At 39.3% G+C, this 16848-nt stretch overlaps 1 long non-coding RNA gene across 4 annotated transcripts; it reads left to right on the top strand.

The window, feature by feature from the left end:
- The first annotated feature begins 446 nt into the window (after positions 1 to 446).
- LOC138185496 (uncharacterized) lies at positions 447 to 3007 on the top strand. Of its 4 annotated transcripts, XR_011174637.1 has the most exons (4): positions 715 to 843; positions 954 to 1083; positions 2060 to 2177; positions 2250 to 2998. It is a non-coding gene; the product is annotated as an uncharacterized LOC138185496 (long non-coding RNA). The 4 variants fall into 4 exon arrangements; XR_011174636.1 differs by lacking the exon at positions 715 to 843 and adding an exon at positions 447 to 542 and having other exon boundaries at positions 2060 to 3001; XR_011174638.1 differs by having other exon boundaries at positions 604 to 843; positions 2033 to 3007.
- The last annotated feature ends 13841 nt before the right edge of the window (positions 3008 to 16848 follow it).

The raw sequence follows: 16848 nt of genomic DNA, 5'->3' as shown, positions 1-16848 counted from the left end.
TTGAAGGACTTTAGTTAATTAAATCTTAAGATTTATAACGGGTCCTCAGGCTAGCTGAACATGTACTGTGGAGATGCGTCAACATCTGGTAATCATCTTACGCGAAGAATAGGACCTGTGTGTGGCGAGCCACGGGACAGAAATCGTTGGAATGTTTACTGTCGCGTGTCACTACAACTATTTCTTATAAGGAGAGCTATAGAATTACTCCATACCTCTGTTAGGTAAAAACGTTCATCCCTTAACCGCGACTACGTTCGGCGACTGGTTGTCGTCTCGAGCCCAAGCTCACTATCATAAATCTGGAACAAATATCGAATTGAAATAAGAATCGGATTGAATAACGACAATCGCTTAATTACGGCTATGGTAGAATCTAGATTAAAGTGTTAAGGGACTTTCCCGAAGTTCCAAAGGGAAGGCTCCGATGTCCTTTCATCTCCGACAAATATTTATTTCTTCATCGAAAATATAATTTATTTTGTAACGCATAAAAGTTGCCATATGCACGTGTTGATTATCCAAAATGGCCGCCTGTGAATGTCCCTAGTATATAGCGACTTTTATTAATGTCGCATCTATTATTTACCTGTTAATTATTTGTAACTTTATTTTAGTAGTTGACAGATAATTGAAGTGGGAATAATATTGTTTTGTATTTATTTAATGTGTGTAATTATTGCATATATTCCGATGCGCACGTGTAAGAGCTATCCCATGTTCATGACAATCTAAGATGGTTGCTCGTGAATGTCTCCAGTAAAAGTATAGTGACGCGTCCTTAATTTGTTTAATACTGAAATAATTATTCGTCCGTCGCTTATTTTCCTCTATTTTAGCGCAGTTAGAATGACAATAGTGTTGCTTGTGTGATCATTATAATGTGTATATATATTGTGTGTTATTTTAATATAATAGCATATATTGTTAGTTAAAATCTTTATTGTTTATAGGCTCTACAATTCTAATCCTTCAACGCTGAGTCCTTCACTTGGAACAGTTACATGGTGCGCGTTTGGTATCTTCTGGCTCTTCGTTACATATCTAACACTTATCATGACTACTTTTACTTATTCTAGAATTGTAAGTATATATATATGTCGGGGTGAGATTGGAATTTTGGGCGCGTGACAATTCTTCACGTGAGTTATCCATTGTTTAACACAACTAAGATTATATTTTCACGTATACACAAGTCTACTACAAAGATTAACAAATAATAAGTCTAGTGAATAATAAACTTAACAAATAATGAAGTTAGCGGAAAATAAATTGAACGAATAATAAGTTAAACAAATAATAAAGTTAGTGGATAATAAGTTGAATGGTTAGTAAGTCTAACAAATAATAAAGCTAATGAATAATACGTTTAACGGATAGTAAGTTCAATGAATAATATGATTTACAAACAATAAGTTAATTATCGTCATAAACAATAATTTTGAGTTCAAACGAATCCACGATCAACAGGATGACTCCTTACTAAGCGTAGACTGATCTTAAGCACAGAAACACGACGTGTCACTCTCCAAAGCAGTCACAAGACGAATGCCAGCCTCGTCGAGATCATTCTCGCTGTACGATTGCATTTTGTTTTTCTATACCCGTTTGGAAACATCGAGAAGGTTCCAAACGCCGTTGTTAGGCAGACTCGTTGGAGGCATCGAGAAAGTTCCAAACGCCGTTGTTAGGCAGGCTCGTTGGAAGCATCGAGAAAATTCCAAACGCCGTTGCTAGGCAGTTTCTGCCTGAATACATCCCGTGACCGTGGCTACGTTCGGCGATCAATTGTCGCCTCGAACCCAATCTTGATATCACAAATCTCGAACAATTACAGCTATGATAAAATCCAGGTTAGACTACTAGAAGATGTTCCCAAAATTTCCAAGGAACGGCTTCGGCTTTCCTTTCATCTCCGACATATCGATATATATAAAACACTATATTTTGTAAATATCTGTATAGTAAAATAGTCCGTCCATTATCTTGTTTGCTAAGACCGTTTCGTTAGCATCGAATTGCTTTGTTATAGTGTCACAATATTTCCTTGATTTTCCAGTTTCCTGTTGCCGTCTTGATTGTTTCGGTAGTATCTGGTTCAGTATTGCATAAGTATTCACTTAAGTTTGGTGGTAGGTTTCTTGTAACTGCGTTGGCTTTAATGTATATCTTCCGATGTGAGTAACGAGCTTCTTATTATTATCAATTTCTATTCCAAGATGGTTTACAACATTCCTCCCTTTTTTTAGGTTATGATTGGTTACCTCGGTATTTATTACCTTCGGTATCTTCATACCGTCGTATATTATGTTTGGCAAAGTTGGATCCGTAGCCAATCCTTGTGGAGTTCCTGCATGTACACTTCTTTCTATGATGATTGGTTGCATACAAACCTCGTTAACTTATAAGGTACCTTTTCTTGTTTGCTAAGACCATTCCGTCGATGTTGAATCGTTTATTATAATGTCACTAATTTTCTTAATTTCCCAGTTTTCTCACGTCTTCTTGATCATTCCAGTAGTATCAACTTCGATTCTTCGTACACATTTGCTCTAATTTGGTAGTTGCTTTCTCATAACTGCGTTTACCCTCGTATAAACTTCTTCGATGTGAGTAGTGAATTATTGTTGTCATTCATTTAACCTATCTTAGTTATTTCTTAACTCTTCCTGCACTTACTAACTGATTTTATTTCTTCTTATTGAAGATCGCTGTGTCAGTGCTGAGTTATTTCGTTATAATGTCACTATTTTCTTTGGTTTTTCGGTTTTATTTTCCATTGGCCAACTGTAAGTTTGTTGTCGAGCATCAACTATTGATTGTCATCATGCTTCATTTAGTTTAATTGTTATATAATTGTAAATCTTTAATAGTATTATTTTCTTCCATATATATTGAGGCACTTGAGGTAGTTTATCCATTCGTTTCTGCTGACAGTCGTATACTATGTTCTACGGAACGTATGCGGAGTGGGTCCGCAACTTGTTTCTGCGAAATTCCTGCATGTACGCTTATTTCTACGATGAATAATTGTTCACGTGGTACTTTTCCACTTCTACTGTTTTGTAATTATTTATTGAATTACACATTTTATATTTAAGTAATGGTTGAAACGCACATAATAATTTTCCTTTTCCTTTCAGGTTACCACTATCTGCAGTATTCGACAAGCAGTGTTGTTCGTGCAATCTTTTTCACTTCAATCTTGACGTTTCGTGTGTGAATTCTGACAATAGTGCCTGGTTTAGTGAAGTGTGATAATATGCCTAGGTGTTTTATACATTTTATATCTCGTTGTATATAAGATATATTTTGTTTCTTGTGGTTTTGTATGTCCATATTTGCTACATATTAAATTGTTTGATATTTCGTATTTGTTATAAAAGTGTGTATTCCTATCGTTCCATTCCTTTTCCCTTTCCTTTGAATTATTTATGATGTTATTACGAGATTTGATTAAATTGTCGAATTGTAGGTTATCCTGATTGAATATAGTATTTTGTCGTGATTTATTAATTAATTTGCGAGTCACTTTTGGTTAATTACTTCTTCTTAGTTTGTCCTTAGTCGAATTATGACATTATAGATTATGTTGTACTCTGTATATTTACTATTTCGTTTGAGTACCTATTTTTACTTTATTATCTGTTATTTGCCCTCGTATACTAATTCTCTATATATGACTACATTTAATTAACCTTTTATTAAAAAATTTCCATTTTCTTTGTACCGTGCGTTCGTTTTGGATATTCGAATTGTCACTCGCGTTATTCGTATATTGCGGTTTTCCGTCTTTCCGTTACGGCACGTGCGGAGCGCGGCACGTGACAATAGAATGTTAGGCCAAAACGTATAACGTTATATAGTATTACGTTATAACGTATGACGTTGTAAAGTATTATGTCATAACGCAATACGTTATATAGTATTACTCTATATCGTATAACGTTATATAGTAAAACGTTCTAACGTATGACGTTGTATAGTATTACGCTATAACGTATAACGTTATACACTAATACTATGTAACGTTATATATGTCGGGTTTACATTAGACTTAGGGTTAGGGGCGTGAAACGAATCCTCGTTTGGATTACACATTGTCGTTATGCAATAGAGAAGACATTGACTAGTGCAGATACGATTATTATAGGATTGGACAAGTAACCGTGGTAATTAGATACTCGAGAAACTAATGACAATGATCCTAGGTTCAATAACGAATCCGCGGTCGACGGGATGATGGATGAACATGCTCACAAAATCTAAGTCGGCCTCTTTGTTAAAACGTGGAATATCCACCGAGCGTACAGACACTAAGTAACTTGCTAATACGACCTCACGAGAGAATGGCTTTCCGTCGCGATGATGCTGTCACGTAAAATGGATACTTGGAATGTAGTAAGGAGTTTGAGTCGTAATCCAACTACTAGTTTTCTTTTATAAAGCTTTATTATAAATCTTAACACTTACAGAAATGACACTGAACCGGAGAAAATAGGTAGTATGAGTACAGCCACTAGAACAAGAACAAGAACAAGAACAAGAACTGCCCGAGCTGGGTGAAGTCTCGGTTTATATATGTTTTGGTTTTAGGATACTGAGGGGCTAGGTGTAGGTGGTGATGTGTCTAAGACTCGGGGTCGATAACTTATGATTGGGATGAGATTAGTGTTACAATGCTACAGAGGAAATGGGTTGTGTCCAAGGTCACGAGATCATCGGATTCGTCGAGGATAGTCTTCGTTCAGAAAGTAAGGGAAATTAATGTTGCTGCTAATAGGTCAATCTCCATATCGGTGGTTAGAAAAGATGCTAGCCGCCCTCGAGGGAAAGTTGCTAGTGGAAGACGCCGTTCGTTGAAAGAAATAGATCTCCCCTATCTTCCCGTAGTTGGAACAAAGACTGTTTGTCTGTTTGAAGGACTTTAGGTAACTAGATCTTAGTGTTTATAACGGCCCTCGGGCTAGCTGATCACGTACTGTGGAGACGCACTGACATCTGGCAATCATCTTACTCGAGGAATAGGGACTGCGTGTGGCGAGCCACGGGACAGAGATCGTTGGAATGTTTACTGTCGCGTGTCGCCAGAGATATTTCTTTTAAGGAGAGCTATAGAATTACTTCATACCTTTGTTAGGCAAAGCGTTCATCCCGTGACCGCGGCTACGTTCGGCGACTGGCTATCGCCTCGAGCCCAAGCTCATTATCACAAATCTTGAACAAATACAATCGGGTCGAAAGACGACAATTGTTTAATTACGCCTATGATAGAATCTAGATTACGGTGTTAAGGGATTTTCCCGGGGTTCCAAAGGGAAGGCTCCGATGTCCTTTCATCTCCGACACATATATATTACACTCTGAAGACCTCGATAACCCTCTTGCACGCACGCCTGTTATCAACCGACTCTTCCAGAAACTTCTAACAGTTTGCAACGGTCCTTTGTCTCAACTCAGACCAGGACGCCCTCTAACGCTTACACACACATTCACATGTACAGTGTAAATGTATCATCTATTACCTAACACGCCTCCTTACATTTATACTGTACACTTAATTGTATTTACATGCTTGTCGAATTAATTAACAGAAAACTTGACACTTATTGCTTTATTTACATTCCTCTTATTTTACATTCATCCATGACCTAAACCTTTCGAATTTCTCCCTACACAATGCCATCGTAAAAATATCCGCAGTATTTTCGTCTGTACTTACTTTAATTATATTTATCTTATTTTCCTTTAAGCATTCGTGAACGTAGTGGTAATGAACTTCAATGTGTTTAGAATTTTTTGTGAAATTTCCGTACTTTGTTATACTTATCGCTCCAGAGTTATCCTCATAAATTTATACAGGGTTATCGTCTAGATTTACATTGAAAACTTTCATAATTTCTCTAATAGACATTAATTCACTCACCGCTTCCGATAGGGCTATATACCCTGCATACGTCACACAGCTTTTGTCACACACCTTTGTTTTTTAGACTTCCAACTGATTACATTTCCATACAATCTAATTACATATCCAGAAGTAGATTTCCTATCTATATGATCTCCTGTTCAATCAGCATCCACATAACAATCTATCGTTTCACATTTTTCATTCCTTTTATAACGTAGTCTTAAATCTCTAGTCCGGTACAAATATTTCAATATTCGCAAAGCATATTTAAAATGTATCTCGCTACAACAATCTTGAAATCTACTTAGATAATTTACACTATAACTTATATCGGGTCTAGTATTTGTACTAATATACAGCAATGCGCCAATTAAATTCTTGTATCCAATATCCTTTCTATTTATCTCAGCCTTTTCAATTTTTAAATTTGTCTCCATAGGTGCACAGTACGATTTGCTGTCTTATAATTTATATTTCTTTGCTAATGATTCAATGTATTTTGTTTGGCTTAGTGTCATTTCATAATCATACTCTATATTTATTCCAAGATATTCTTTTACTTCACCTAAATCTTTCATTTCAAATTTATCAGTTAATAACTTCTTTATATTTTGTATCCCCCTTTTGTTTTTACTACAGATTAACAAATCATCTACATATATTAGCAAATAAACAACATATTCTCCCTCTCCATGTGTATATAGGCACAATTCTACATTATTCTTCTTAAAACCTAATCTCGTCACATACCTATCAAAACACTCATACCAATCCCTCGGACTTTCTTTTAACCCATAAAGCGCTTTCGATAATTTACAATCTCTATTCGTTCCGTCTGCATACCCCTTTGGTTGATTTACATATATCTCCTAGTTCACTTCACCATTTAAAAAGGCAATTTCTACATCCATTTGCTCAGTGATTAAACCATTTTGGCAACAATATGATAGCAATATCTTAAGGGTCTGATTACTCGCTACTGGAGAATATATGTCATCGATTACGTTTCTTTGTTGAAATCCTCTTACCACTAATCTAGCCTTACACCTGTCATCTGATTTTCTTGTGTAAACCCATTTCACATCTAAGACTTCTTTGCCTTTTACCCTTTCTACCAATTTCCAAGTCTTATTCTTATATGAACATTCTATTTCTTTATCCATAGCCTGTTTCCAATCTTCACTATTTTCACAACAAATCGCCTCCTCAAATGTACAAGGGATATCTACTCTACAATAATTTGCGTGAATCTCACTGCTCTTTTCCTTTTTTGGATACCTTATTGGAGTTCTCTTATTACGTTTAGATCTCCTACGGATCTTTAAGCTTTCAGAACTACTATCATTTTCATCTTCTCTATTTTCTAACTCTTCCTTATTTATGCTGTCCAATAAGTAATTGCCTTTACTCTCATCGCTATCTGCATCGAATGAATTCTCCTCAAAACCGATACATTTTGTGTCTGACCTCAACATGTCTAGCAACTGTTATTTTTCCACCTAATAGGACTCTGTAACCTACTTCACTATATCCTAACAGAATTCCCGTATCTGCCTTTTTATCCCATTTAAAAACTCTTTTTTGTTCTGGCCTTCTTACAAAAATTTTACTTCCATACAGATATAAATTTTCTACACTTGGTTTTCTCCCGAAAAATATTTCAAAAGGAGTCTTTCTCTCTACAGTGTTTGCTAATATTCGATTTTTCAATCGAATCTGTACATACTATTTCCGGCCAATATTTTTTATGTACTTTCGCTTCTATTAACAAACAACACGCCATGTCCATCACTGTTCTATTATATCTTTCCGCTGTTCCGTTTAATTCATGTACGTAGGTAGGACAATTATTTATTATTATACCTTTATCTCTAGCAAATTTATAAATTCGATTGTTTAGGTATTCTCTTCCATTATCGCATCTTAATATTTTTAACCTCTTGCCCGTTAAGTTCTCAACTTCACTTACAAACTGTACAAGAGAATCAAAGAACTCATCCTTTGATTTTATACTATAGATCCTAGCTATTTTACTATAATCATCGATAAATGAAATAAAATATTTCTCTCCATTTAATCCGGTAGTCTTAAAAGGACCGCACACGTCCGTATGAACAATTTCCATTATCTCCCTAGCCTTAGTTCGATTATTTTTGAAAGGTAAATTATGCATTTTACTTTCTATACACATCTTACATTTCAAAAATTCCTTTTCAAATTTATTCGGTATACCTGTCACTAACTGCTCTTTACCCAAAATATTTAGGTATTTAAAATTTACGTGTCCTAGCATCCTATGCCATCTTTCTTTCTCACTCATACCACTACGTTCGGCACTGTTTACTAAGTGCTCCTTCCCTTTCAATATACTTTTCATTTTATATGTTCCGTTGTCCTTGACAGCTACAGCTGTAAGTTTATTGTTTACATCCATTATTTTCGCAATATTTCCTTTTAAAATAACCATATTATTATTATCCGTTAACTTGCCTAAACGAATTAAGTTTGCGGACATTTCTTTCACATCTTATTCTATTTATTTATTTAAATTTTACAATTTGTCCAGTAGGACATTTATAAAATGTTATACCTTGGTGTTGTAATAATATAGCATGTGGGTGGTTACCCCTAGCGGGGTACCATCTTCGTGTTTGTTAGGTTGTGTCCTTTGTGAGATCTGTTGGGTGTTTCCTTTTTAGTCTTCTTTCTATGTTTGATGTGTTGATCGTTTCCGCTGCCAGCCGATTCGGGTGCGTTGCTACTCTTTCTCTGTACCATCTTGCGTATCTGCTAATCTCTTCCTTGACCGTTGGTATTCCAAGGTCTTTCCGTATATCTTCGTTTCTGACGTACCATGGTGCGTTTACCATTGTTCTGAGGATTTTAGCTTGGATTATCTGTATCTTGTTTATATGGCTCATTGCTGCTGTTCCCCATAATGGTATTCCGTACGTCCAGACTGGTTTTACAATTGTTTTGTATATTTTTAATTTGTTTTCTATGCTTAGTTTGGATTTTCGACTTGTTAACCATTGCATTTGTCTCCTTGTTGTCTGTATTTTGTATATTATTGATTTAATATGTTGTTTGCTCGGCATGTTTGCGAGTAGTTATAGCTCAAGTGTTATTTGTTCCGTTTGCTGTCTGAGGGTTGTGTTTTGTTCTATTATCATTTTTGTAAGTATATCAGTATTTTTAATTGATTGTTTTAGTAGTTCTTTGATTTCTGTAGCGTCTTCGGTGTTGTTGCTTTGACTGTGATTGTTAATGGGCTTTTCTTGTCTGATATTTTGTGTTACTTGCACGTAACTTCGGTTTACTTGGATGTCTGTGTTTCTGATTATAGATTTTATTTCATTTTGAGTTTTCAATGTTGCTTTGTTTTCCGTTGTATTTTGTTGTTGTTGGTGGTTATCGACTGATCTATTGCGAAGTGGTGGAAACAGTTTACGTTGTAGTTGTTTCCTGATTTCACATCCTTTATAGCTGGCTGGGTGGTTTCCGTTACAATTGTAACGTCTAACTTCCTCAATTTTTCCTGTGTATGGGCAGTGTATTGTTAAATGGTTCTTTGCACATTTAACACATACCGGGCTTCTATTACAATAGTTTTTTGTGTGTCCGTATTGTTGGCACCGCATGCATTGAGGTATTTCTTTTTTGTAGCGTGGTGGTTCCACTGTTACTATTGTGTTTAGGATTTTTTTGACTTCATATATTGCTTTATTGTTGGTTCCCGGTTCTAGTTCAATTAGGAATAATGGTAGTGGTTGTTTGGTGTCATACCTGGTCATATTATTGATTGTTCTTGTTTTGTGTCCTATTTTTTTTTAGTTCCTCGCTTAATTTTTCCATGTTGGTTTTAGGATGTAATCCTCTTATCACTACTTTGTAGCTCCTTTCCGTTTAGAGCTGGTACGTGTGGTATATAGCATTTTTCTCCTTAAGTTCGTTTATTACTTTTCTATAGCTTTCTGGGGTGTTTGTTTGGATTTTTATCTGTTCCAGTTTTACTTGATTCGTTATGTAATTATCCTTCCCAACTATATTATTTAGTCGATCAATAAGCGGGTCTATTATTTGCGCCTCAACAAATACTGGTGGTGGTTTTGTAATGTGTGTTGGTTGAGTTGTGGTTTTGCTTGTTGGGTCTATTTTTTCCGTTAGCGAGCTGAAGGAGTTTCTTAATGGTAAGTCTTGCAGCCATCGCTGCTTTTCTGATTCTATATTACCTATAATTTTTCTTTTCTTATTATAGGTTGCCACCTTCCAGCTTCCATCCTGTTGTGTTGTTTCTTTGTTCGTTTCCATTTCCACTTCAGTTGTATCTGAGCTGTCCTGATCTTGATTTATTTGTTGACTTGGTTTTGTTGTGTCTGTTGTATTATTTATATAATATTGTTCGTCTTTATTAATTATCTTTATAGGTGTTATTTTCATTTTGTTTTTCTTTATAGTCTTCTTGATGGAAAACACAGGTTTCCAACATTTAGCTATGGGCGTAGCCGTTCGTGTCTTTATTTTAATCACTTGCCGCACTTTTATGACAAACTGTACCACCGCTGCTTCACGTCCTCTCAGCTCGGCTGCTCGGGCAGAACTGATTTCTTTCACATAAAAAACTTCATTCATATTTATTTTATTTCACTTTCCAAATGCTTCGAAATAGCTTATAACATTTCCTACTTTTGTTGCGTTTATCGATGTATTATCGCCCGAATATATATTTACCGGTTCTTTAAGGTCGATAGATTTATCAAAATAATTTGCATTATTAATTACGTGATCGGTACAACCGCTATCTAATAGCCACATAATTTCATTGTAACTTATCTCGTTCATCTCGCTGCTGTGTGCTGCGTGCGCCGTTGCCATTGTCACGACCGGCATACTTCAAATCTGATGGACTGACGATGGAGATAAAGATGTGGCGGCACTCGGCGACAATGTATATCGCTGAAGTGCCTAATGAACCATCAACATCCCAACGGTCCTTCCACCGAAGGAAGAAAGAGCACGTGGCAACGGTCGCGAACGCCTAGCAAATGCATGGACGGTGGGGATGTTGAGGGATAACAAAAGAAAGTAATCGGATCCGATCGAAAGTCAAATTGTAAGAGCTTCAGTCTTGGAAAGTCACGCCTAGAGTTCGGAAGTGGATTGTAAAGTGGATTGTTGTTAGAAAAATAAAGTTTCTTTTTTTATCTTTCACTTCAAATTTCTTTTTTTTATTTTCTTTTTGTTATTTTACGTGGCATTTTGGCGATTTGGCGATTGGCCAGCCGCGGCGGCACATCTAATGAACGCACGCTAGTGGAGGATATCGATGGGCAATGAAGGGAAGAATCCGTTCGATCCGGAACGAAAGGACAAGAGTCTGTCTTAAGCGGGTATGCAATATGGCGGCAAGTGAGACGCACGCGTGCACGTCGCTCCGTATTCTGTGACCGAAATAAGTGGGAAAATTGAGGAGTGCAGTTGAAAGAACAGCTAGAAAGTGAAGAGTTAGTGGTGAGGAGTAGGTGTGCGAGAAAGTTCGGTGGAAATCGACGAATTAAGACTGATATTAGAGTTAAAAGAGTTGGTGTTGCGACGAGGAGAAAGGCAGCCATCTTGGCAGCCATCTTAGTGACGCGCGACGGTAGCACCGCCGAAGCGTCCCTCGGGAGGCCAGTGAACTACAGTGCAGTGCTAGCGAAGTAGGTGCGAGAACCACGTTACCGACGGTGGAACAAGTTACCGACGGTGGGATAAGTTACCGACAGTGGGATTTACGGACGACGGCAAGTTAGCGACGGCTCTATATAAAGAGAAATTAACTTGTCGACGGTGAGGGCATAGTACAATTTACCCTTATTGACGGTAGCAAAAGCGCCGACGTTCCGTGAGGGGAAAAAGGGATAAAAGAGAGGAAAGGATAAGAAAAGAACATCAGAATGGCTTCGAGGGGTCAATCTCCAACTGCAACAAAAGCAAGAGTGGTTCTCCAACCACTAAAATCACAAAAGGTGGAGGAGAAAAGCCTGGAGCAGGAGAAGAAGAAGAAAACGGAGGAGAAGGAAAAAGAGGAAGAGGCGAAGCAGCAGCAATCGCCAGCAGCAGCAGACGAACCCCGCCCTGTGCCTGATTTGAGAGCACAGGCAGGGGAAATAGAAAAGAGCATGTTAACCTTCTGTTTGGACCCCAACGAGAAGGTTAACAAGGAGCAAACCGCAACCATCATGCGGTATTTTCAAGATATGAGGGGAATGGTGGAGGAACTCCTACTCCACAACAGCTACCTCACCGGGAAGTTAGAGCAGAGCACCGGCTCGGGAAAGAAGGAAATGGCGATACTAAGTGCCGTCAACAAGACGCTACAAACTAGCAAGCGACTTGAAACGGCAGTCAAAACAAGGATGGAGCCAAAGCAGCCCTCCTATGCGGAGAAGGTGAAAATGAAGTGCAGTAAGGTGGGACAAATCGCGGTCAAACCACCTAAGAATGCGGTGATAATCCGACCGGAGTCGACGGAATCCGGAATAAAAACGAGCGAGGAAGCACGGGAAGCAGTCTTCACGCTGGTGAACCCGCGTAAGAAGGGTATCCAGATCACCGCAGTGAAGAAGATCAGCGGGAACGGCCTAGTCGTGGAAACGGCGAAGCCCGAGGGCCTAAAAGCGTTCACGGAGAACGCCAAGTTAAAGGAGGCTGGCCTAAAAACCAGCACGCCGCAGAGGAGATTACCCCGTGTAATACTATATGATGTACCACGGGAAATGCCGGAGAAGGAATTACTGGGCTGCATCAGGAAGCAGAAGCAGGAGAGACTGACTGAAGAAAACGTCGCAGCCATTAGATTCTGCTTCAGAACAGGCCGCAAGGACTCCCAGGAAACCAACTGGGTACTGGAAGTAGCCCCCCAGGTAAGAGACAAGTTACTGACTAGCAAGATATTCATCTCGTGGAATGCTTGCCGCGTTCGTGACTACATAGCCGTCAGTCGCTGCTACAAGTGCCAAGGTTACGGGCACGTGGCAAAACACTGCCGCTTAGGCTACGAAATCTGCGCACACTGCGCAGAAAGCGGACATAGCATCAAAGAGTGCACGAGTAAAAACAAGAACGCCGGCTGCGTCAAGAAGAGGCTTAGAGGGAAGAAAGCTATCATCGGCCTAGACTCCAACGCAAAATCCCCGCTGTGGTGCAGTAGAGCCATCGATGACAGAGGTGAGGCCCTGGAGGCCATTATTGCACAATATAACCTCCACATCCTCAACCAACCGGGGCAGGCTTACACGTTCGAAACGACTCGAGGGCGATCGAATATAGACGTAACTATGGCGAGTCCGGAAGTAATACCGCTCGTGAAGGAATGGAGAGTGCACGAGGACGGAACCTCCAGTGATCACAGAATACTGGAGACGCGTCTTGTTTTTAAGGAAAGGAGCACGCAGCTTCAGGAGGGAAGATATAACACTCGGAAGGCCAACTGGGAGGTTTTTCAAAGAGTGGTCATGGAAGAGGAGGAGACACTCCGAGAGACAACCCTCCGGCAGGCGGACGAGGTTGAACGAATGGCCGAGCAGATGCAGGAAGTCCTCATAAGAGCCTGCGATGCTGCCATTCCGAGGAAGAAATGGTACCATAGATCGGTGCCGTGGTGGACGCCTGAGCTCACACGAGCAAAGAGGGAAGTCTACCGGGCAAGGAGGAAATACCAGGGGGCTAGGGACCCCGCAACGAGGGAACAGGAGAAGCTGCGGTACAGAGAAATTAGAAAAACGTATGTGAAAGCAATCACTAAGGCCAAGATACAAAGCTAGAAAGACAATAAGGAGGGCAATAAAGAGCCTTGGGGCATTGCCTACCGAACGGCTACGGGTAAGTTAAGAAGGGAAGAAACAGTGTCGACTCTGCGGACGCCACAAGGGGAAACCTCCAACTGGCGAACGACCGCGGCGGCGATGCTGTCCGCACTACTACCAGACGATGAGGAAGGAACGGACACGCCGGAGCAGACAGCGATCAGACACGAAAGTACAACCCCCCCGAATGTCGAAGACGCCCCAGAGTTTCGCTTCGAGGAACTAAGTGGCGCCGTAAAGCGACTAACGAAGGGGAAATGTCCTGGACCCGATCTAATCGAGGCTGAAGTAATTCAACGCGCCTGGGGTGGAATCCACCAGGAACTCCTTAGGCTCATGAACGGCTGCCTCGCCTAGGGAATCTTCCCAAAAATTTGGAAACTGGGGAACGTCATCGCTATCCCGAAGGGACCAGAACGGGATAAAAGTAGCCCGAAGTCTTACAGACCGATTTGCCTTCTATCTATGGTGGGTAAATTACTGGAAAGACTGATGGCCACTGGAATGGAAACTATACTCCGCGAGCACGCCTTAACTTCAGACAGGCAGTACGGCTTTCGTCCAGGAAGATCTACGGTAGACGCAATCGTAAAATTCCGCGAGATAGTCGAGCGAATGAGCGAGAAAAAGTATGTTCTCGCAATCGCACTCGACATATCTGGAGCATTCGATAACGTGTGGTGGCCCGACGTACTGCACGAGCTGAGGAGAAGAGGCTGCCCCGACTGTTAATTGTTATTTGTAGACTCTGTTAAATCGTTTCTTAATAAACTATTGTTCGTTAAACATCTGAGTATTCCTTACGCACCTATCACGACATACCACCTCAATAGTATTACTTCATAACGTATAACATTATATAGTATTACAAAATAGCCTATAACGTTATATAGTATTACGCTACATCGTATAACGTTATATATAGTGTTACGTTATAACGTATGACGTTGTATAGTATTACTTAATAACGTATGACGTTGTATAGTATTAAGTTCGAACGTATAACGTTGTATAGTACTATGTTATTGTTACGTTCTAGTTGGTTGCCGAACGAGAAGATAGCGTTAACTGACATTAAATTCAATTGGTAATAAGCTCCACTTTCGGCTAACCTGCTATGTGCAGGAATACTGCCACGGGAGAGGATTAAAGTTGTTCGTAAACAAAATTAAAAATATGTAGTGGTATATTCCAATCTTACTCGAATAAAATATTGATAATTGGCTGATAAATAATGATTCTTCGGTTGACAAAACGATCATTAACTCTCCGATAAACAAAATGATAATAATTCGATAGACTAACTATAATAACTATTATTACTCCATAGACGAACGGTAATTATTATTATTCGGTAATTATTATTACTACTGACTTCTCTGAGTCGCTACACTTATTTATATCTGTCGGAGATGATAAACATCGGGATCTTTCTTTTGAAAATGTTTGGGAAGATCCCTGACGTTAGTTCAACTGCCGACTTTATTTACAATTTAAATTGTCCCAACATCGCTACAGAAACATAATTAGACATATATATGTCGGGTTATGGTTAGAATTTTGAGCGCGTAACAACTCTTCGCGTGAATTAGCCATTGTTTTACACAGCCGAGATTATATTTACACGTATACACAAGTCTACTACAAAGATTAATAAATAATAAGTCTAGTGAATAATATGCTTAGCAAATAATAAAGTTACTGGATAATAAGTTGAACGAATAATAAGTCTAACAAATAATAAGTCTAATGAATAATAAGTTTAACGAATAGTAAGTTTAATGAATAGTATGATTTACGAATAATAAGTTTAATGAACGCTATTAACAATATTTTTGGGTTCAAACAAATCCACGGTCAACGGGATAACTCTTTACTAAGCGCAAAACTGATCTTAGGCAGAGAAATACGATTGTTGAAACTCGACGTGTCACTCTCCAACGACGTGTCATCTTTTTTCCCTGTCTAATCTGATGCAGTTAGAACTTTTAATGCTCTAGGCTAAATATTGAATTCCACGAATCTCCGCTACTATTCGGGATACATAGGCAGGTTGAGTCCCAAAGGTGCTGGTGGTGTCATTGCACTGTTCACACCCAGCAGTGCCAAGTGCCAACTCCTCCTCCATGTCGGTGGTGCCTTGTAAATACTGACTTGTCAGTGGCTAACGGAACAATGACTACCACAAATACCTTTTCTCTGCACTTTATTACAATCCTTCCCTCAAGCTGTGAAGGGCGGTTCCGGAGGAAGATGCCGACTGTATAAGGATGGCGACGCGGCTTAAGAACTCACCCTGCCCGAGGAAGAAAGCATGCATCATAGCGTAAACCCTCACATGTCGCAGGTCCATTTGGGTGTCGTGGTGGGTTAAGCCTTTCGTTACGGGCGGCCTCTCCTGCGTGACACGCCCGCGGCGACAGAAAGAATAAACTTTCCTCGAAACAGGGTATTTATAACTTCTTAACACACTCACTTTTAATCGAAATTTGGGTAGGCCTACTTGTCGGGGGGGGGGATAATCGTCTCCCCTATCGCCACAGTTAGTTACTTCACAAGATAGGCTCAACGAGAAGACGCGGGGAGTGTGCCGGCAGTAATATCCAAGAGGTCTCGGGCACCGCGGGCAACGTGTAGGTTGGCCACTGTGGAGTTTTCGTCAGTAGGAGTCTGGCACTACTCCACTAATTCTTCAGAATGCAGTGGAGTGTCCATAAGAATTTCTCCACGTAGAAGAAAAAAAGAAAGAAGGTGTTGAAGCATATAAATAGGTGATATATCGTATTTCAATTCTTTGAATTTTGTTTGAATTATTGTTAATTACAATCACAATATCTGATAATATCATGCACACGATTAAGTGTAGCCACGCTCTTAATCGTCATTGCTGTCAATTACAATTATAATTCCAAGTTTACTTACATTCATTTTAACGATATCATTTTTTCAGACGTGTTTTATCACGTTTTACGCAGTGGTCAGTAGTGTTCGTCAGTGGATTTCAGGAAAAAGGTACGTACCTTAGAACATGCATGTTGTGTGTTAAGTTCGAGTGTTGGAGGCGTCTCAGGACGCCCTCTATAGTGTAGG

The sequence above is a fragment of the Bombus flavifrons genome, chromosome 12 (genome assembly GCF_040668555.2).
Source record: "Bombus flavifrons isolate JBK064 chromosome 12, iyBomFlav1_principal, whole genome shotgun sequence".
Classification (NCBI taxonomy): Eukaryota; Metazoa; Arthropoda; class Insecta; order Hymenoptera; family Apidae; genus Bombus; species Bombus flavifrons.
The sequence above is the reverse complement of the archived record's forward strand: the minus strand, read 5'-3'. Positions and strand labels throughout refer to the sequence as shown.